This window comes from Oncorhynchus clarkii, chromosome 13 (assembly GCF_045791955.1).
Source record: "Oncorhynchus clarkii lewisi isolate Uvic-CL-2024 chromosome 13, UVic_Ocla_1.0, whole genome shotgun sequence".
NCBI classification, from domain to species: domain Eukaryota; kingdom Metazoa; phylum Chordata; class Actinopteri; order Salmoniformes; family Salmonidae; genus Oncorhynchus; species Oncorhynchus clarkii.
In genome coordinates this window covers 9,600,228-9,625,044 of record NC_092159.1, presented here as the reverse complement: position 1 = coordinate 9,625,044, position 24,817 = coordinate 9,600,228, and the positions used below count along the sequence as shown (strand labels likewise).

General features: G+C 41.9%; 1 pseudogene; it reads left to right on the top strand.

Moving 5' to 3' along the window:
* The first annotated feature begins 1,721 nt into the window (after positions 1-1,721).
* On the top strand, positions 1,722-23,909 carry LOC139424229 (B-cell receptor CD22-like; annotated as a pseudogene).
* Positions 23,910-24,817: the final 908 nt, after the last annotated feature.

Here is a 24,817-nt window from a genome sequence, read left to right as displayed (position 1 = left end):
CTTTGTATCTATGCCATTGAGGCTATCTCCATTTTGAAGTAGTCCATTTTTTTTCCACAATTGGCTGATCCCTTCTGATGACTTGGTTGGACATGACTCTAACTGGGTCACCAGGAGGGATCAGCCAATAAAGTTGAAAGTCACATCCAGTTGACTACATTAAAATGGCACTGCCCATGCTAACACAGCCTTTTGTCCACTAGAGGCCTCTATCCTTCTCTATGGACAGCATTTTATACAAGCTCGAATTTGAGTTGTCGGGTGCAGATCCCTGGAATACGTCCAAGAGCCCTGATTGATTGGCATGTGAGGGTGATTGACAGGCCTGAATACCAATCAGATTGAAAGGGCTGGCCTTTTTTTACACATATGATAAGTGGTTTACAGAAAACTAAGACCTGAGGAGAGTACATGGGGAGCTATATCTCTGCAGATGATCTGAGGAGAGTACATGGGGAGCTATATCTCTGCAGATGATCTGAGGAGAGTACATGGGGAGCTATATCTCTGCAAATGATCTGAGGAGAGTACATGGGGAGCTATGTCTCTGCAGATGATCTGAGGAGAGTACATGGGGAGCTATATCTCTGCAGATGATCTGAGGAGAGTACATGGGGAGCTATATCTCTGCAGATGATCTGAGGAGAGTACATGGGGAGCTATATCTCTGCAGATGATCTGAGGAGAGTACATGGGGAGCTATATCTCTACAGATGATCTGAGGAGAGTACATGGGGAGCTATATCTCTGCAGATGATCTGTCTATGTGATCAAAATCCCTGATACAGGTCCACTCAAATGAATATGGGCGGAATAGGTGTTTTTTGCACGGGGTCAAACTTTTCAAAATTCCATATTGATACAGAAACCCTAAACAATGATTTAGATGTATTAAGAACAAGTTTATTGACATAGTCATGAAAAATGTGAAGAATTTAATTAACGGGCTATGATAAAAAACATGCCTCTGGGGTCAAAATGACCCCAGTCGGTAGTATGAGGGTTGACCATGTACATTCCAGTCAGCACGTTGTATTGGATCTGTATAAAGACCACATTGAAAATGGGCTGCATTTTGCCTCTTGAATTTTTTTTTAGGCACAAATGAAGAAATGCAACTAGCTATGTGGTCACATTTTATAATTAGATACATAAAATACAGTACATCTTTTTTTCTGACATGCTGTTGATGCGTGTTATTGTCTTAAATTCCTGACTAGGCTGCTTTAAAAATGTGTCAATCAACCACAGAACTCACACTTCTTGTTTCTATGCCCTGCTACACCAGTAAGTTGACTCACTGTACAATACCTCTCCCCTTCACTCTGTAAGTACGCTACAGTATATTATATAGTTGAGTTTTTTAAAATGTTATTGTTATTATCAATGTTATTATTTTATGTTTTAGCCATAAATCACATGGTACGACTTACTGAATCATTTAACTATTTGTTTAGTTTTGACCTGTGTTTAGGTTGTTACATCAGGGCCAGTATCATGAAGTGTCTCAGAGAAGGAGTGCTGATCTAAGATCAGGTCCCACCGGTCCATATAATAATGATCTAAAAAGTTAAACTGATCCTAGATGAGCACTCTTAGTCTACTCTGAGACACTTTGTGAATATGGACCCTGGACTGTTTTAATGGATCAGGTGGAGTTATTCACCAGCTATAGAGTGAGTTGTTTATGTTTCTAAGACTGCAGGGTGGGAGATAAAACAATGGTCTTGAGAACAGCAGGAAGTGTGTTGGGGGTCTTTCTCTGGTCTGTAGCAGGTATGGTCTCATTCTTTACTGTTTTAGTAATGTTATCTTAATGTTATTCAGTTGTATTCAGTGACATCGTCTGTTAGGCTTTTATCTTTCACACCTCACTGAGTGATGCTTATGTGTGGTTTTCACACTCAACTCAGAAACTACAGGACGGCAACAAAGTGTGGACAAACCCTACTGTCAGTGTAAGCCAATAGACTTTTGCTTAATGTAATATCCTTGTATTGTGTGACTGTGTGTTTCAGTTGTACTGGGTCAGGATGGCTGGAGTGTTACATACACCCCTCAGAGTATCTGTACCTTGAAGGGGTCAACAGTGGAGATGTCCTGCTCTTACACATATCCTAGTGGTTATATCGTCACATCAACCTTCTGGTTCACTAAAAATGATGCTGAGGGGAATCCTGTTAGTCTGAGTGATGACGCAGACTACAAAGCTCGTGTGACGTATCATAAAGATAACAAGAATGACTGCACTCTGAGAATCACAGACCTGAGAGAGAGTGACTCAGCTACGTACATGTTCAGATTTATAACAGATCAGACTGGAGGGAGATTTACTGGCAGTCCTGGAGTCACTCTGTCTATCACAGGTACAGTGATATTCTTCTGTCAATTTAGTTCTGGAAATTGTAGTGTTTTGTCTTCAAAAAAGAAATGTCATGTGACTAGAAAAGATGTCAGATGACTAATGGTTGTAATGTGTTGTGATCTCTTACAGATCTGCAGGTGAAGGTGACTCCTTATTCAGTTGTATCAGCGTGGAAGACACTGACTTGCACCACCTGTGTTCTGACTGGTAACCCCACCTACATCTGGTACAAGAACGGACAGATAGTAACGGACAACACTTCTCCCTATTCAGTCTACCCTGATGCTGCAGACAGCTACTCCTGTGCTGTAAAATCCAATGAGGATCTCCACACTCCTGCAGTGTGTGAGTATGGATTCAACTCAGTATTCTAGTAGAACGTTTCAAGTATATCTATTCTGTCTCCTAAACAGTCCTCACAGTTATCTAACATAACTAACACAGGATTATTGCAGCTCATGATTGTATAAGTAATGTCCTCTTGTCATTGTGTTTCAGGTGTTCAGGATCAGAGCTGCAACAGAGTAACTTATACTGACAATAGTATCTGTGCCTTGAAGGGGTCATCAGTGGACATATCCTGTACTTATTCCAGTTATCATCCGATCAAAACAACATTCTGGTTTAGAAGTGATAAGTCGGCCCCTGAGGACCTAACCAGAGACCCAGAGTATGCAGGTCGGGCCCTGGAGAGCCTTCCCTCCATCCTGAGAATCACGGATCTGAGAGAGAGCGACTCAGCTGAGTATAAATTCACATTCAACACACAGATCTCAGGATGGGGGTACAGCTTCCCTGGAACAACTCTGTCGGTCACAGGTAAAACTACACTTACAGAACATTATGAAATACTGGTAATACTACACTTCCAGATCATTATGATATACTGGGAATACTACACTTACAGAACATTATGAAATACTGGTAATACTACACTTACAGAACATTATGATATCCTGGTAAAACTACACTTACAGAACATTATGAAATACTGGTAATACTACACTTACAGAACATTATGATATACAGGTAAAACTACACTTACAGAACATTATGAAATACTGGTAATACTACACTTCCAGATCATTATGATATACTGGGAATACTACACGTACAGAACATGATGATATACTGGTAATACTACACGTACAGAACATTATGATATACTGGTAATACTACACTTACAGAACATTATGATATACTGGTAATACTAAACTTACAGAACATTATGATATACTGGTAATTATACACGTACAGAACATGATGATATACTGGTAATACTACACGTAAAGAACATTATGATATGCTGGTAATACTACACGTACAGAACATTATGATATACTGGTAAAACTACACTTACAGAACATTATGAAATACTGGTAATACTACACTTACAGAACATTATGACATACTGGTAATACCACACTTACAGAACATTATGATATACTGGTAATACTACACTTACATGATGATATACTGGTAATACTACACTTACAGACCATTATGATATCCTGGTAATACTACACTTACAGAACATTATGAAATACTGGTAATACTACACTTACAGAACATTATGATATACTGGTAATACTACACTTACAGAACATTATGACATACTGGTAATACCACACTTACAGAACATTATGATATACTGGTAATACTACACTTACATGATGATATACTGGTAATACTACACTTACAGACCATTATGATATCCTGGTAATACTACACTTACAGAACATTATGATATACTGGTAATACTACACTGACAGAACATTATGATATACTGGTAATACTACACGTACAGAACATTATGATATACTGGTAATACTACACCTACAGAACATTATAGAATACTGGTAATACTACACTTACAGAACATTATGATATACTGGTAATACTACACTTACAGAACATTATAGAATACTGGTAATACTACACTTACAGAATTGTATAATATACTGGTAGTATTACAGAACATTATGATATACTGGTAATACTACACGTACATAACATTATGATATACTGGTAACATTATTCTATAGTGTAACTACTTTATCTCTAGTAGCATTGGGGCGGCAGGTAGCCTAGTGGTTAGAGCATTAGACCAGTAACTGAAAGGTTGCTGGGTCGAATCCCTGCGCTGACAAGGTAAAACATCTGTTCTGGCCCTGAACAAGGCAGTTAACCTCTGTTCCCTGGTGTCATCATAAATAAGAATTTGTTCTCAACTGACTTGCCTAGTAAAATAAAGGTTACATAAATACAAATGAGGTGGAAATATTGAGGGTTGTTCTTTTGTGTTTTTATTCTCTCCTCATTCAGACCTGCAGGTGAAGGTGACTCCTGACACAGAGGGACAGAAGACACTGACCTGTAGCACCACCTGTAATCTGACTGACAACCCCACCTACATCTGGTACAGGAACGGACAACGTCTAGATGAGCCCACTTCCCTGCAATACTCTGTCAATAATTCTTATTCAGACAGTTACTCCTGTGCTGTAAAAAGCCATGAGGATATCCAAGCTCCTGCAGTGTGTGAGTGTGAATGCAATTAGTACTCTACTTAACAAGTATCAATCATTTAAGGCCAACGAGAAGGGACAGATTAAATAGAAATGACAACGTCATACACTCTTATAAAATAAGGATACAGTATTTTTCCCTGGGGTACAAAAATATAAAAATACACATAATGTACCTTCAAAGGTACACATAATGATCTCACATGGTACTGTTAGGTACCTTTTAGGGTACATGTGAGGATAAAGAGTTTATTGATACATTTTTGTACCCCATATTTCAAATATAAAGGTACAATAATCGGTAATACTTTACTTTATCAAAAAATAAATATTGACCATACTAAATTATCATTGTAATTGCGCACCTATTGATGTCAGACATGCACCTAACCCGATGCTCTGTTGCTGATGACTGGGATGATTTCAGCAGCCGGATAAGACACCCTCTTTTGACTGATGACTGACATAAGGGCATGAACGTGACAGGCCTGTCTGGCTGATATGATTCTGATGGTCATAATGCTTCTTGACAGTGTCATAAAGTGTATTTTCTCAGTCCAAGTGACACAGGATGGTCGTAATGCTTCCTGACAGTGTCATAACATGTTTTTTTTTATACAAGTTATCTAAAATATGATGGAAAAAAACATGACTGTAATTAATTCATTACAATAACAAAGGATTTAAGAGACAAACTCTCAAATGAATGGAAACTTCTTGGCAGGGATTTTTTTTACATTTAATAAATGTTACTGTAGGTGCCATAACCAGCCATAAAGTAACGCAATATATGTCATAAAAGATGTCAATATATGCATCATGACAGTGTTCTCCATATTATGACAGGTTATGTCAGCTGTTATGACATAATAAGGCATGGTTATCACTGTGTCATAGTGTTAGGACAAATCCCAATGCAAGCCAGCTTTTTCAGAAATCCCGGTTGGAAGATTTCTGAAACGGATGAAAAGTTGTTAAAATCTGGGAATTTGGGGAAAGTTACTTGATTTTTTTGAGCTTACTTGCAGGCCTGATGTGGCCTGTTAACCACGAATTTCAAGCCACTGTAGTAGAGTAAAACTAGTCCTCAAAATAAGGCCTCATGAGATATGTAATGTATTGTCATGAAGAGTTTCATTTGAATAATATACGCCTAGGAACTCAGGACTGAAAATGTACGAATTCAACAACCATGTCTCCGTCACTAACAAGTAACTCTACAATTCACTCAAACTGGATAATTATATTGGAGGCATGGCTTAGTGCGTGCATGCTGTTCAGATAGTTATTTTTGGCCACCCATGAGTGGAAGTGTTGTACCAGTTTAAGTGATGTATGGTAGAGGTACAGTTTTGCCACAGACAAGGAACAAATAGCTTTGCAATGCTTTTGTACCTGTGGCGAAAGGTACAATCTGTGTTATAAACTGGGGTACAATCATGTACAGTACCAGTCAAAAGTTTGGACACACCTTCTCATTCAAGGGTTTTCTTTATCTGTACCATGTTCTACATTATAGAATAATGTGTGCAAGGCTGTCATAAAGGCAAGGGTGGTTACTTTGAAGAATCTGAAATATAAAATATATTTTGATTTGTCTAATACTGTTTTTACTACATGATTCCATGTGTTATTTCATAGTTTTGATGTCTTCACTATTATTATACAATGTAGATTAGTAAAAATAAAGAAAAACCCTACAATGAGTAGGTGTGTCCAAACTTTTGACTGGTACTGTACCTATAACCAGTGGTGGTTCGAGCTTGTATGGCACCCTGGGTGACACAAATATAAAATCATAACATTAAAAATATATAAATATAAGAAATACATACAAAAATAAGTAACAAAGACAAATGGAAACAAATTGTAGTATTTAAATACAAATAAAAAGATAATCAAATTATTACACTATTACCCTGTTGCTAACAAAAAAACACACAAATATAACTAAATTGCATAAATCCTATATCACACAAATACACAAATTGAATAACACACTTATAAAGAAGATAACCTGATTATTACACTATTGTACTTCAAACAAGAAACACACAAACTAAATGACACAACTAAGTGCATTACGAATTGCATTAGTACTGTACAAAGTTAGAGGTGCGTAACTCCGACAAGGTTAATTGACCCACAGTCCCACCCGGTGACATGATATCATTGACCCACAGTCCCACCCGGTGACATGATATCATTGACCCACAGTCCCACACGGTGACATGATATCATTGACCCACAGTCCCACACGGTGACATGATATCATTGACCCACAGTCCCACACGGTGACATGATATCATTGACCCACAGTCCCACACGGTGACATGATATCATTGACCCACAGTCCCACACGGTGACATGATATCATTGACCAACAGTCCCACACGGTGACATGATATCATTGACCCACAGTCCCACCCGGTGACATGATATCATTGACCCACAGTCCCACACGGTGACATGATATCATTGACCCACAGTCCCACACGGTGACATGATATCATTGACCCACAGTCCCACACGGTGACATGATATCATTGACCCACAGTCCCACACGGTGACATAATATCATTGACCCACAGTCCCACACGGTGACATGATATCATTGACCCACAGTCCCACACGGTGACATGATATCATTGACCCACAGTCCCACACGGTGACATGATATCATTGACCCACAGTCCCACACGGTGACATGATATCATTGACCCACAGTCCCACACGGTGACATGATATCATTGACCCACAGTCCCACACGGTGACGTGATATCATTGACCCACAGTCCCACACGGTGACATGATATCATTGACCCACAGTCCCACACGGTGACATGATATCATTGACCCACAGTCCCACACGGTGACATGATATCATTGACCCACAGTCCCACCCGGTGACATGATATCATTGACCCACAGTCCCACACGGTGACATGATATCATTGACCCACAGTCCCACACGGTGACATGATATCATTGACCCACAGTCCCACCCGGTGACATGATATCATTGACCCACAGTCCCACACGGTGACATGATATCATTGACCCACAGTCCCACACGGTGACATGATATCATTGACCCACAGTCCCACACGGTGACATGATATCATTGACCCACAGTCCCACACGGTGACATGATATCATTGACCCACAGTCCCACACGGTGACATGATATCATTGACCCACAGTCCCACACGGTGACATGATATCATTGACCCACAGTCCCACACGGTGACATGATATCATTGACCCACAGTCCCACACGGTGACATGATATCATTGACCCACAGTCCCACACGGTGACATGATATCATTGACCCACAGTCCCACACGGTGACATGATATCATTGACGTGACATGCGAATGTGGGATAGAAAACCGATCGCTCAAATGTCACTATTCCAATTATTATTTTCGTTTTTTTTGTTTTGTGCGGGTTCCCCGTGCTGCCCCCAGCAAGATGCTGCCCCAGGCGGCTGCCTTGAGGTTTTGAGGTCCATTGTGTAGAAAATAGTTTAATAAATCAAGGCTTTGATAAACAGAGGGTACACTGGTGGCACCTGCTGGTCCAAATGATTTAGAGCAGTTCAATTATTATTGTTGACGCCCCACACCCCATACAGCATATGCAGTGTAGCCTTTATGTCTTCTACCAAACCAATACCAAACTAACCTGGTGGTTGTTTGACGAAACGAAGATTTGGACGTCATTGATCATGTGCTTCTGATAAAGTGATACAGGCATCGGCACGCTGCTTCGAAATACACCGCTTTGCTATTTCTACACATGCCTCGGAGCTTTGGTATCAAACGTAACATCACCACCTATAACTAACAGTAGAAAGGAGGAGCTTACAGGGCACCACCCCAGAGACATGTGTTTGTACCCTTTTAGCAACAAATCTAAACCTTTATTTCTGAGTGTAGACATATGTCTATATTTAATTTTAAATGAACCTGTCCAACACATCTATAACATTGAGTCTCATTATGGTTTCAGGAATTGATCAGTTACATTTTGTTTCAGGTGTTGTGGGTGAGAGCTGTATGAATGTGACTTACACCCATCAGAGTATCTGTGCTTTGAAAGGGTCAACAGTGGACATATCCTGCTTTTACACACATCCCAGTTGGCATAACGTCACAGAAGTGTCCTGGTTCAACAAATGGGAGTCTGGTGTAACTAACGATCTGAGCCAGGACCCAGAGTATGCAGATCGTGTGGAATACCATCGACAAACAGACAAGGACTCCACTCTAAAAATCACAGACCTGAGGGAAAGAGACTCAACTGAGTACAAGTTCAGATTTAAAACAGTTCATGCAGAATGGGGATATACCTTCTCTGGAACAACTCTGTCTGTCACAGGTGTGTACTTTATACTCTACACTCTTAGAAAAAAAGGTGCTATGTAGAACCTAAAAAGGTTATTTGGCTGTCCTCATAGGATAACCCTTTGAAGAACAGTTTTGGGATCCATGTAGAACCCATAGGGTTCTACATGGAACTCAAAATGGTTCTACCTGAAACAGAAAAGGGTTCTACCTGGAACCAAAATAGGGTTATCCTATGGGGATAGTCGAAGAACCCTGTTTTTCTAAGACTGTATACATGAACTGATTCGTGTTTTATTTATCTGGTCCAATAACAGGAGAAAATAACCAGAGAAAATATGTCATTTACTCCTTATTCACAATCTTTCAGGTCTGCAGGTGGAGATGATTCCTGCCACAGTGACTGAGGGACAGAGAGTGACACTGGCCTGTAGGACCGTCTGTACTCTGACTGATAACCCCAACCCCTTCTACATCTGGTACAAGTTAGGCCAGCGCCTCACCGACCAAAATAACAGCCTGATCCTCAACCCAGTCAGCAGTGAGGATGCAGGCAGATACTCTTGTGCTGTAGAAGGCTTTGAGGATCTCCACTCTCCTGAAGAGACTCTCACTGTCAAATGTGAGGATTTTTATTGTATTCTTTACTAAATTACATCACTTAGGTCCTTACTGCATGTGCTTACACTCTTTCTGTCATTCAGATGGCCCAAAGAACACACTGGCATCAATCCATCTCTCTGATGAAATAGTGGAGGGCAGTTCAGTGACTCTGACCTGCATCAGTGATGCCAACCCACCTGTGGACAAATACACCTGGTACAAGAAGATTGGAGCCCACTATCAGTCTATCTCCTATGGGAACACAGAACTACAGTATGTCTTCAGTCACATCCAGTCATCTGACACTGGAGAGTACTACTGTGAGGCCTGGAATGGGATGAAGACAGGGAGGTCTGAGTCTATCAGCATCGATGTGAAATGTGAGTAAAGTACAGCTCAGTGTTGAAATGTTGGAATCAGTTTAAATGTAAATGAATCCATAAAGCATAGCACAGCCAACATTGGTTCCTTTGAATGTTTTGTGTAAGTGAATCATCTATTGGATAGTTATTTGACTGAACTCATGTTTCTTTTACACCAGATGGCCCAAAGAACACCTCAGTGTCAGTCAGTCCCTCTGGTGACATAGTGGAGGGCAGTTCAGTGACTCTGACCTGCAGCAGTGATGCCAACCCACCTGTGCAGAGTTATGCTTGGTACAAGAATGGAAGTGTCTATCAGAGTATCTTCTATGGGAACACAGAACCACAGCAGGTTTTCAGCCAAATCAAGTCATCTGACACTAGACAGTACTACTGCTGGGTCTCGAATGGAATTAGTACAGACAGGTCTCCATCTTTAGACATTGATGTTAAATGTGAGTAAAACATGAGAGTTGCTCAGTGTTTGAATGTTAGCCTGGGTAAGAAAAGGGGGGAGGGGTGGGTGTCTTTGTTAACAACAGCTGGTATGTGTTCTCTAATGTTAAGGAAGTCTTTCTCGCCTGAGTTAAAATACCCCGAGCTGCAGACCATACTATTGACCAAGAGAGTTTTCTTCTATATTTTTCGTAGCTGTCTATTTACCATCACAAACCGATGCTGACACTAAAACTACACTCAACAAGCTGTATAGGGCCATAAGCAAACAAGAAAAAGACCATCCAGAGGTGATGTTTCTCATGGCTGGTGGTGTCCAACTAGAGGCGTCACAACTCCATGTTACCATTCCATGCCATGTTCACACACAGAAATGCATACAAGGCTCTTCCTCACCCTCCTTTAGGCAAATCTGACCATAACTCTTATACTCCTGATTCCTGCTTACAAAAAAAAACTCAAACAGGAAGTTCCAATGACGCGCTCAATACGAAAGTGGTCTGATGAAGCGGAAGCTAAGCTACAGGACTGTTTTGCTAGCACAGACTGGAATATGTTTCAGGATTAATCTGATAACATTGAGGAGTTTACCACATCAATCGCCGGTTTCATTAATAAGTGCACCAGCGACTTCATCCCTACAGTGACCGTACGTACATATCTCTACCAGAAGCCATTGATTGCAAGCAACATCCATACTGAGCTAAAGGCTAGAACTACCCCTTTCAATGAGTGGGACACTAATCCAGATGCTTATAAGAAATCCTGCTACGACCTCCAACGAGCCATCAAACAGGCAAAGCCTCAGTCCCGGATGAAGATCGAATCGTACTATGTCGGCTCTGACACTCGTCGGATGTGGCAGGGTTTGAAAACTATCACGGATTACAAAGGGAAACCCAGCCACGAGCTGCCTAGTGACGTGAACCTACCAAATGTGCTAAATACCTTCTTTGCTCACTATGAGGAAAGCAATACTGAACCATACATGAGAGAACCAGCTGTTCCGGATGACTGTGTGATCTCGCTCATAGTAACTGATGTGAGTAAGACTTTTAAGCAGGTTAACATTCTAAAGGCCGCCGGGCCGGACGGCCGTGGGGCTGAGAGCATGCGCGGACCAGCTGGCAAGTGTCTTCACTGACATTTCCAACCTCTCCCTGACCCAGTTTGTAATACCTACTTGTTTCAAGCAGACCACCATAGTCCCTGTGCCCAAGAACCCCAAAATAACCAGTCTAAATTGTTATTACCCTGTAGCACTTACATCTGTAGCCATGAAATGCTTTGAAAGGCTGGTCATCACTCACATCACATCACATCCCAGACACAATGGACGCACTCCAATTCGCATACCGATCCAAAAGATCCACAGCTGACGCAATCTCTATTGCACTCCACACAGCCCTCTCCCACATGGACAAGAGGAACACCTATGTTAGAATGCTATTCATTGACTACAGCTCAGCGTTCAACACCATAGTGCCCTCCAAGCTCATCACTAAACTCAGGACCCTGTGACTGAACACCTCCCTCTGCAACTGGATTGTATACTTCCTGACGGGCCGCCCCCAGGTGGTGATGGTAGGTAGCAACACAGCCGCCATCCGCCTCAACACAGGGGCCCATCATGGGTGAGTGCTTAGTCCCCTACTGTACTCCCTGTTCATCCACGACTGCATGGCCTCACACGACTCCAACGCCATCATTAAGTTTACTGACGACACAACAGTGTTAGGCCTGATCACCAACGACGATGAGACAGCCTATAGGGAGGAGATTAGTGACTTGGCAGTGTGGTGCCAGGACAACATCCTCTCCCTCAATGTGAGCAAGACAAATAAGCTGAACGTGGACTACAGGAAATGAATTGCCAAGCACGCCCCATCCACATCGACGGGGCTGTACTGTAGTTGAGAGGGTCAAGAGCTTCAAAATTCTAGGTGTCCACATCACTGTAAGTAATTAACATGGTCCACACACCGACACAGTCTTGAAGAAGTCACGACAAATGAAAAGATTTGTCATGGACCCTCAGATCTTCCAAAGGTTCTACAGCTTCAGCATTGAGAGCATTTTGACTGGCAGCATCACTGCTTGGTATGGTAACTGCTTGGCATCCAACCGCAAGGTCCCTGCCATTCAGGACCTCTATACCGGTCAGTGAAAAATAATGGCGTTAAAAATGATCAAAGACTCTGGTCACCCAAGTGATAGAATGTTCTCATCGCTATTGCATGGCACGCTCTACCGTCTGAAGTCTGAAACCAACAGGACCCTGAATAGTTTCTACCCACATGCCATGAGACTCCTAAATACTGTAGTTAACCAAATAGCTTCCGGACTATCAGCATTGACCGTTTTTGCAGTCTTTTGACTCATCACATTCGCTGCTGCTACTGTGTATTTTCTATCCCGTTTCTTATTCAATTTAACCCTGCATACACTATATATGCTTAAGTATGTGGACACCCCTTCTAATTGCTGAATTTGGCTATTTCAGCCACATCCATTGCTGAAAGGTTTATAAAACAAACATTGGCAGTAGAATGGCCTTACTGAAGAGCTCAGTGACTTTCAACATGGCACCGTCATAGGATTCCAACAAGTCAGTTTATCAACTTTCTGACCTGCTAGAGCTGCCACGGCCAACTGTATGTGCTGTTATTGTAAAGAGGAAATGTCTAGGAGCAACAACAGCTCAGCCGCTAAGTGGTAGGCCACACAAGCTCACAGAATGGGAAATTCTTACGCTACAGCATACAATGACATTCAAAACGATTCTGCGCTTCCAACTTTGTGGCAACCGTTTGGGAAGGCCCTTTCCTGTTTCAGCATGACAATGCGCATGTGCACAAAGTTAGGTCCATACAGAAATGGTTTGTCGAGATCGGTGTAGAAGAAATTGACCGACCTGCACAGAGCCCTGACTTCAACCTCATCGAACTCCTTTGGGATGAATTGAAACGCGGACTGTGAGCCAGGCCTAATCCCCCAACATCAGTGCCCAACTTCACTAATGCTCTCGTGGCTGAATGGAAGCAAAACTCCAACATCTACTGGAAAGCCTTCCCAGAAGAGTGGAGGCCTAGGGACTATAAAGTGGAGGTGGTTCAGTGAACTACGCTTGCATAATGAGAAGCCTAACCCTTACCTGAAGCTTACAACCATTCGCTAATACCTAGCTTTTACTGCAATGGGCTAACACAGTCTTGAGACGTGTAGACAACCAGTGTTTAGCATCTGGTTGGTCATGTAAAGCACCTTTCCAAATGTGTTTCTTTTAATGTTTTGACTAGTTAATGTTTTCTGACCGGTCAATGTCATGTTATCTTTGATTCGTCTGATAACTGATGCAAGGTCTTGATTGCACTATTGTCACATGATAACCCCCTCCACACATTATCCCTTACCAGATGCCCCCAAAAGCACCTCAGTGTCAGTCAGTCCCTCTGGTGAAATAGTGGAGGGCAACTCTGTCACTCTGACCTGCAGCAGTGATGCCAACCCACCTGTGGACAAATACACCTTTTACAAGACGAATGTGACCTCACCAAAAGCATCAGGACAGAGTTACAGCATCACTAACATCAGCTCTGAGGACAGAGGAGAATATTACTGTGAGGCTGAGAATATATATGGACGTCTCAACTCTTCCCCTGTATTTGTGGACGTTCAGTGTAAGTACATCTTTAACGTTTTCCTCATACTTGTAAACTGCTAAAATTATGATACATCAAGAAACATTTTACTATACAACATCCACATCTGTCAATATGTATTTTCACAATGGGAATGTAATTATTTCTAACTGACCTGTAAAATCTGCTGGTTTACCTTATTCACTAAATCTAATCTCTTCAGAAAGCCAAGATAAGGTCTACCTACACTTGTTGTATTCGGTGCATTTGACAAATAATGTTTGATTTGATAATACTATAACCAAGATGTTAATGACTTTATATTGGACCTTTGTCAGATGACCCAAAGAACACCTCCGTGTCAGTCAGTCCCTCTGGTGAAATAGTGGAGGGCAGTTCAGTGACTCTGACCTGCAGCAGTGATGCCAACCCACCTGTGAAGCGTTATACCTGGTACAAGAAGAGTGGCCATCAGTCTGTCTCCTATGGGAACACAGAACCACAGCAAGTCTTCAACCAAATCAAGTCATCTGACACTGGAGAGTACTACTGTGAGGCCTGGAATGGGATGAAGACAGGGAGGTCTGAGTCAATCAACATCGATGTGAAATGTGAGTAAAGTTCAGATCAGTGTTGGAATGTTGGAATCAGTTTAATGAAATCAATAATTTTAACTGAATTATACTAAACAATAATCATAGCCCAAATCTCTTTATTTTAATGTTTTGTGTAACTGAGTAATCTTTTGGATAGTTCTCTGACTGAACTAATGTTTATTTTACACCAGATGGCCCAAAGAACATCTCAGTGTCAACCAATCTCTCTGGTGAAATAGTGGAGGGCAGTTCAGTGACTCTGACCTGCAGCAGTGATGCCAACCCACCTGTGGACAAATACACCTGGTACAAGAAGAACGTAACCTCACCAAAAGCATCAGGACAGAGTTACAGCATCACTAACATCATCTCTGAGGACAGAGGAGAATATTACTGTGAGGCTGAGAATAAATATGGACGACTCAACTCTTCCCCTGTATTTGTGGACGTTCAGTGTACGTACATCTTTAACGTTTTGGTCATACTTAAACTGCTTAAATAATGATGAGTCAAAAAACATTTTAATATACACATCTCTGAATATGTATTTTCACAATGTGAATGTAATTATTTCAAACGGACCTGTACGGACTGGTTTACTTTATTTGGTAAATCTAATGTTCTCAGAAAGAAAAGATAATATACAGTACAAGTCAATAGTTTGGACACACCTACTCATTCCAGGGTTTTTTATTTATTTTTACTATTTTCGACATTGTAGAATAACAGTAACGACATCAAAACTGTGAAATAACACATGGAATATTTTAGTAACCTAATTTATTTTTTTTACAAATCAAAATGTATTTTATATTTGAGATTCTTCAAAGTAGCAACCCTTTGCCTTGATGACAGCTTTGCACACTCTTGACATTCTCTCAACCAGCTTCATGAGGTATTCACCTGGAATGAATTTAAATTAATTAATAGCTGTGCCTTGTTAATTTGTGGAAATTATAATGGTCTTTTATCAGATGGCCCAAAGAACACCTCAGTGTCAGCCAGTCCCTCTGGTGAAATAGTGGAGGGCAGTTCAGTGACTCTGACCTGCAGCAGTGATGCCAACCCACCTGTGAAGCGTTATACCTGGTACAAGAAGAGTGGCCATCAGTCTGTCTCCTATGGGAACACAGAACCACAGCAAGTCTTCAACCAAATAAAGTCATCTGACACTGGAGAGTACTACTGTGAGGCCTGGAATGGGATGAAGACAGGGAGGTCTGAGTCAATCAACATCGATGTGAAATGTGAGTAAAGTACAGATCAGTGTTGGAATGTTGGAATCAGTTTAATGAATTCAATAATTTGCATTAATCCTAAACCATATCATAGCCCAAATCTCTTTATTTTACTGTTTTATGTAAGTGAATAATCTTTTGGATAGTTCTCTGACTGAACTCATGTTTCTTTTTACACCAGATGGCCCAAGGAACACTTCAGTGTCAGTCAGTCCCTCTGGTGAAATAGTGGAGGGCAGTTCAGTGACTCTGACCTGCAGCAGTGATGCCAACCCACCTGTCCAGAGTTACACCTGGTGGTACAATAAGAATGGAGGTGACAATAAGAGTATGACAGGACCACAGCATGTCTTCAACCAAATCCAGTCATCTGACACTGGAGAGTACTACTGTGAGGCCTGGAATGGGATGAAGACAGGGAGGTCTGAGTATATCGACATTGATGTGAAATGTGAGTAAAGTACAGCTCAGTGTTGGAATATTGGAGAAACTAACATCTAAAATGTATCAACCATTTGAACGACATTGGTCCTGAAGCAGAGCATAAGGCTGTTAGTCCTAGATTCACATTGGTCCTAAAGCAGAGCATAAGGCTGTTAGTCCTAGATTCACATTGGTCCTAAAGCAGAGCATAAGGCTGTTAGTCCTAGATTCACATTGGTCCTGAAGCAGAGCATAAGGCTGTTAGTCCTAGATTCACATTGGTCCTAAAGCAGAGCATAAGGCTGTTAGTCCTAGATTCACATTGGTCCTAAAGCAGAGCATAAGGCTGTTAGTCCTAGATTCACATTGGTCCTAAAGCAGAGCATAAGGCTGTTAGTCCTAGATTCACATTGGTCCTAAAGCAGAGCATAAGGCTGTTAGTCCTAGATTCACATTGGTCCTAAAGCAGAACATAAGGCTGTTAGTCCTAGATTCACATTGGTCCTAAAGCAGAGCATAAGGCTGTTAGTCCTAGATTCACATTGGTCCTGAAGCAGAGCATAAGGCTGTTAGTCCTAGATTCACGTTGGTCCTAAAGCAGAGCATAAGGCTGTTAGTCCTAGATTCACATTGGTCCTAAAGCAGAGCATAAGGCTGTTAGTCCTAGATTCACATTGGTCCTAAAGCAGAGCATAAGGCTGTTAGTCCTAGATTCACATCGGTCCTAAAGCAGAGCATAAGGCTGTTAGTCCTAGATTCACATTGGTCCTAAAGCAGAGCATAAGGCTGTTAGTCCTAGATTCACATTGGTCCTAAAGCAGAGCATAAGGCTGTTAGTCCTAGATTCACATTGGTCCTAAAGCAGAGCATAAGGCTGTTAGTCCTAGATTCACATTGGTCCTAAAGCAGAGCATAAGGCTGTTAGTCCTAGATTCACATTGGTCCTAAAGCAGAGCATAAGGCTGTTAGTCCTAGATTCACATTGGTCCTAAAGCAGAGCATAAGGCTGTTAGTCCTAGATTCACATTGGTCCTGAAGCAGAGCATAAGGCTGTTAGTCCTAGATTCACATTGGTCCTAAAGCAGAGCATAAGGCTGTTAGTCCTAGATTCACATTGGTCCTAAAGCAGAGCATAAGGCTGTTAGTCCTAGATTCACATTGGTCCTGAAGCAGAGCATAGGGCTGTTAGTCCTAGATTCACATTGGTCCTGAAGCAGAGCATAAGGCTGTTAGTCCTAGATTCACATTGGTCCTAAAGCAGAGCATAAGGCTGTTAGTCCTAGATTCACATTGGTCCTGAAGCAGAGCATAAGGCTGTTAGTCCTAGATTCACATTGGTCCTGAAGCAGAGCATAAGGCTGTTAGTCCTAGATTCACATTGGTCCTAAAGCAGAGCATAAGGCTGTTAGTCCTAGATTCACATTGGTCCTGAAGCAGAGCATAAGGCTGTTAGTCCTAGATTCACATTGGTCCTAAAGCAGAGCATAAGGCTGTTAGTCCTAGATTCACATTGGTCCTAAAGCAGAGCATAAGGCTGTTAGTCCTAGATTCACATTGGTCCTAAAGCAGAGCATAAGGCTGTTAGTCCTAGATTCACATTGGTCCTAAAGCAGAGCATAAGGCTGTTAGTCCTAGATTCACATTGGTCCTGAAGCAGAGCATAAGGCTGTTAGTCCTAGATTCACATTGGTCCTGAAGCAGAGCATAAGGCTGTTAGTCCTAGATTCACATTGGTCCTGAAGCAGAGCATAAGGCTGTTAGTCCTAGATTCACATTGGTCCTGAAGCAGAGCATAAGGCTGTTAGTCCTAGATTCACATTGGTCCTAAAGCAGAGCATAATGCTGTTAGTCCTAGATTCACATTGGTCCTAAAGCAGAGCATAAGGCTGTTAGTCCTAGATTCACATTGGTCCTAAAGCAGAGCATAATGCTGTTAGTCCTAGATTCACATTGGTCCTAAAGCAGAGCATAAGGCTGTTAGTCCTAGATTCACATTGGTCCTGAAGCAGAGCATAAGGCTGTTAGTCCTAGATTCACATTGGTCCTGAAGCAGAGCATAAGGCTGTTAGTCCTAGATTCACATTGGTCCTGAAGCAGAGCATAAGGCTGTTAGTCCTAGATTCACATTGGTCCTAAAGCAGAGCATAAGGCTGTTAGTCCTAGATTCACATTGGTCCTAAAGCAGAGCATAAGGCTGTTAGTCCTAGATTCACATTGGTCCTAAAGCAGAGCATAAGGCTGTTAGTCCTAGATTCACATTGGTCCTGAAGCAGAGCATAAGGCTGTTAGTCCTAGATTCACATTGGTCCTGAAGCAGAGCATAAGGCTGTTAGTCCTAGATTCACATTGGTCCTAAAGCAGAGCATAAGGCTGTTAGTCCTAGATTCACATTGGTCCTAAAGCAGAGCATAAGGCTGTTAGTCCTAGATTCACATTGGTCCTGAAGCATAGCATTAGGCTGTTAGTCCTAGATTCACATTGGTCCTAAAGCAGAGCATAAGGCTGTTAGTCCTAGATTCACATTGGTCCTAAAGCAGAGCATAAGGCTGTTAGTCCTAGATTCACATTGGTCCTGAAGCAGAGCATAAGGCTGTTAGTCCTAGATTCACATTGGTCCTAAAGCAGAGCATAAGGCTGTTAGTCCTAGATTCACATTGGTCCTAAAGCAGAACATAAGGCTGTTAGTCCTAGATTCACATTGGTCCTAAAGCAGAGCATAAGGCTGTTAGTCCTAGATTCACATTGGTCCTAAAGCAGAGCATAATGCTGTTAGTCCTAGATTCACATTGGTCCTAAAGCAGAGCATAAGGCTGTTAGTCCTAGATTCACATTGGTCCTAAAGCAGAGCATAAGGCTGTTAGTCCTAGATTCACATTGGTCCTAAAGCAGAGCATAAGGCTGTTAGTCCTAGATTCACATTGGTCCTAAAGCAGAGCATAATGCTGTTAGTCCTAGATTCACATTGGTCCTAAAGCAGAGCATAAGGCTGTTAGTCCTAGATTCACATTGGTCCTAAAGCAGAACATAAGGCTGTTAGTCCTAGATTCACATTGGTCCTAAAGCAGAGCATAAGGCTGTTAGTCCTCGACTCAATCAGTGTTAATCGGCGACAGCCGACACTCACATAGCTGGTGTTTTGGCGGTGTCGGAGGTGTAACTGCATTGTAGCTTTCTAACTGGTGAGCAGCTGCTCTTGATCATTATCATGAATACCTACCCATCCCAGCTGGTCTTGATCATTATCATGAAGACCTACCCATCCCAGCTGGTCTTGATCATTATCATGAAGACATACCCATCCCAGCTGGTCTTGATCATTATCATAAAGACATACCCATCCCAGCTGGTCTTGATCATTATCATAAAGACATACCCATCCCAGCTGGTCTTGATCATTATCATAAAGACATACCCATCCCAGCTGGTCTTGATCATTATCATGAAGACCTACCCATCCCAGCTGGTCTTGATCATTATCATGAAGACATACCCATCCCACTCCCATTAGAAGTTCACAACGAGAATGGCAATATAGAAATAATGACGCTCAAATTAAAATCATGAATTAAAATAATGATAATTTCTATCAGCCTAATTGAGGTGTAGATTACATCTCACATTCCAGTGTTCCAACTTGTAAACAAAACTGCATGAGATTTCCCTTAATGGGACTCTGTGCAGCCAATGACAATGTGCTCTTGAGGTATATTGCCCGGATTTACTTGTGGATTTGACAGCTCTAATGCAGTTCCAACTACTACACCGCCAAAACAACCGCAATGCAGGTGTCGGCTATCGCAGATGTCATAGAATCTAGGCCTTAATGCATTTTTTAAAAATTATTTACTAGACGGTCCAAAGAACACCTCAGTGTCAGTCAGTCCCTCTGTTGAAATAACGGAGGGCAGTCCAGTGACTCTGACCTGCAGCAGTGATGCCAACCCACCTGTGCAGATTTACATCTGGTACAAGAAGAATGGAGCTGAAACCTCAATTAGACATTCTGGATGGAGTTACAGGATCACTAACATCAGCCCTGAGGACAGAGGAGAATACTACTGTCTGGCAGTGAATGAAGTTGGATGCAAAAGATCAAAGCTTGTTCCTCTAAATGTTTTGTGTAAGTATTGCAGATCCTCTCCATCTTGTACTCGTGTGGTTTAACAGATATATTTAAAAAACTCAAAATGAAAGTATTGTGACACAACCACTTTGGGACATTCATCTTTCTATCAGGTAAACCAAAGACCACCTCCGTGTCAGTCAGTCCCTCTGGTGAAATAGTGGAGGGCAGTTCAGTGACTCTGACCTGCAGCAGTGATGCCAACCCACTTGTGGACAAATACACCTGGTACAAGAAGAATGGAGCTTCACTGAAAGGATCTGAAAACACCTTCCTCATCACCAACATTAACTTGGAGGACAGTGGAGAATACTACTGTGAGGCTGAGAATGAATATGGAGGTCTCAACTCTTCTACAATTTATGTAGATGTTCAGTGTAAGTACACCTAACCATCTCATCTTTTGATGAGAGAATCACACATCTTTATATTTCACTCATAGAATAAACTCAGCAAAAAAAGAAACGTCCCTTTTTCAGGACTCTGAAAAATAAGATAATAAGATAATTCGTAAAAATCCAAATAACTTCACTGTAAAGGGTTTAAACACTGTTTCCCATGCCTGTTCATTTTTTTAAATTGTACCTTTATTTAACTAGGCAAGTCAGTTAAGAACAAATTCTTATGTTCTGAAGTTCCTGTTCAGGGGCAGAACGGGGCAGAACGACAGATTTCGTACCTTGTCAGCTCGGGGGTTTGAACTTGCAACCTTCCGGTTACTTCCAACAACTTCCAACACTCTAACACTCTAACCACTAGGCTACCCTGCCACCCCAATGAACCACAAACAATTAATGAACATGCACCTGTGGTATGGTCGTTAAGACACTAACGGCTTACAGACGGTAGGCAATTAAGGTCACAGTTCTGAAAACTTCTGGACACTAAAGAGGCCTTTCTACTGACTCTGAAAAACACCAAAAGAAAGATGCCCAGGGTCCCTGCTCATCTGCGTTGTCATGCCTTAGGCATGCTGCAAGGAGGCATGAGGACTGCAGATGTGGCCAGAGCAATAAATTGCGATGTCCGTACTGTGAGACGCCCAAGACAGCGCTACAGGGAGACATGACGGACAGCTGATCGTCCTCGCAGTGGCAGACCACGTGTAACAACACCTGCACAGGATCGGTACATCCGAACATCACACCTGCGGGACAGGTACAGAATGGCAATAACAACTGCCTGAGTTACACCAGGAACGCACAATCCCTCCATTAGTGCTCAGACTATACGCAATGGGCTGAGAGAGGCTGGACTGAGGGCTTGTAGGCCTGTTGTAAGGCATGTCCTCACCTCACATCACCGGCAACAACGTCGCCTGTGGGCACAAACCCACTGTCGCTGGACCAGACAGGACTGTCAAAAAGTGCTCTTCACTGATGAGTCGCGGTTTTGTGTCACCAGGGGTGATGGTCAGATTCGCTTTTATCGTCAAAGGAATCAGCGTTACACCGAGGCCTGTACTCTGGAGTGGGATTGATTTGGAGGTGGAGGGTCCGTCATGGTCTGGGGCAGTGTGTCAATGCATCATCGGACTGAGCTTGTTGTCATTGCAGGCAATCTTAACGCTGTGTGTTACAGGGAAGACATCCTCCTCCCTCATGTGGTACCCTTCCTGCAGGCTCATCCTGACATGACCCTCCAGCATGACAATGCCACCAGCCATACTGCTCGTTCTGTGCGTGATTTCCTGCAAGACCGGAATGTCAATGCTCTGCCATGGCCAGCGAAGAGCCCGGATCTCAATCCCATTGAGCACGTCTGGGACCTGTTGGATCAGAGGGTGAGGGCTAGGGTCCTTCTCCCCAGAAATGTCTGGGAATTTGCTGGTGCCTTGGTGGAAGAGTGGGGTAACATCTCACAGCAAGAACTGGCAAATCTGGTGCAGTCCATGAGGAGGAGATGCACTGCAGTACTTAATACAGCTGGTGTCCACACCAGATCCTGACTACTACTTTTGAGTTTGACCCCCCCTTTGTTCAGGGACACATTGTTCCCTTTCTGTTAGTCACATGTCTGTGGAACATGTTCAGTTTATCAATCTCAGTTGTTGAATCTTATGTTCAGACAAATAATTTTACGTTAGGTTTGCTGAAAATAAATGCAGTTGACAGTGAGCGGACGTTTCTTTTTTTGTTGAGTTTACCTCCAAGTTCCATAATTCTCCTCATGTAAAACACTGTTTTAAAACACTGTATTGGTTCATATTGTCCACCAGATGGCCCAAAGAACACCTCAGTGTCAGTCAGTCCCTCTGGTGAAATAGTGGAGGGCAGTTCAGTGACTCTGACCTGCAGCAGTGATGCCAACCCACCTGTGCAGAATTACACCTGGTACAAGAAGAATGTAACCTCACCAGTATTGTCAGGACAGAATTACAACATCACTAACATCAGCTCTAAGGACAGTGGACATTACTACTGTGAGGCCAGGAATAAAATAGCATCTGAGAACTCTACAGCTCTGAGGATCATTGTAGCAGGTAAAGGTTCATCTTCAATATGCAAAATACACAATTACATGTTTCAATCTAATCTAAATTTGGCTTATTACACTTGACTTTTGTGTTGGCTTATACGATTCCCAAGCCTTTAATGTGATTTTCTTTTCAGTTTACAACATACCATGTACTCATATCATTTATATTTTATTATAGGGAAACATACCTCAATTAAGACTGCAGCTGTAGGAATCATAATTATTGTTCTGGTTCTCATACTCTGTCTCTCTGGCTTCATGTGGTTCAGGTGAGTGAACATTTAGCTTTTTAACACTCTGATTTGTTACTAACTTCATTCATCATTAGTTAAATGAATGTCCAAAACAGGAAGAAGGCATCCAACTCCACCTCTGGCACAATAGAAACAAGAGATACAGCAGATGAGGGACAGGTGAGTCCGTTGGAATCAGAAGATGACTGTGATGACTGTGTATTCTTTGTGGAACTGTGTATTCTTTTTTCTACTCATGTTGTCTATACTCTTTCCCCATCAGGGAGACTCTACTCTCCTTTATGACAACGTCTTAGGCATGGCCATGCAGCAGAGACAGCAGTCACCGTCGAGTCAGGATGACGTTCACTACACCAGCGTCCACGTCTCTCCCTCCAAAAACCCGGAAGAGCTTTGTGCTCCATCGTGCAACTGCCTCAACCCCAGAAACAGGACAGAGATGTCCAGTACACTGCTGTGAAATTCAACCTCCCCAGTGCTGCCACTTGGTGAGCATATTCTGCATTAAGGTCATTCATATGCTGCGGCTTATTGTAGTAGATGTCATCAATAACCAAAACAGTGACCTCTAGTGATGCCATTTCCAACTTCTTAAGGATCGGCGTTCCATCAACGGGACAGTTGTAAATCATGCAGCGCATTATATCAAGATCACCGATTTTAGAGTAACAACAAATGTCGGTACATAGAAGTGTCTTTTATAGACTGAAAGCCTTCATTCTTGTTAATATAACTGCACTGTCCAATTTATAGTAGCTATTACTGTGAGAAAATGCCATGCTATTGTTTGAGGAGAGCTCCTAACAACTAAACCCTTTTTTCAACGCGATAGGTTTTATAAATTCACCTCTGAAGGTGAAATGTGTACTTACATTCTGAAATCTTGCTCTGATTTATCATCCCAAGGGTCCCAGAAATAACATGAAGTGTCATTTTGTTAGATAAAATCCTTTTTCATATCCTAAAAAGGTCCATATAGCATACAATATCGATGTATTTTATTTTATTTCCACTTGTTCAATTTGTAAAGAAAATAATCTGTGAACATCTCACCCTAAACGTTGTTTGAATGAGTCAAATCACGTTCGTAAATATTCCTCAGAGATCCTAGAAGGTAACAAGATTCTACTATTTCATTAGGGGTCTAGTATATCCTATAGGACACCATATTTGGTCACGTGGGCGGCCATCACTTGAACAACTGTACGTTTGTTAAATAAGAACCAATCAGGGTCAAAAAAAGCTAGCTAGATAGCCAATGAGCTGGGCTTTACGGGAGTATCCAAAAACCATGTATATGTTGTAAAATGTATCTTCTAACCTTGTACGACAGCATGCCTTTTAATTTTGGACAAAAATTATAAGGATAATTCAGAGTTATGATGTTATGAAAACTGGTT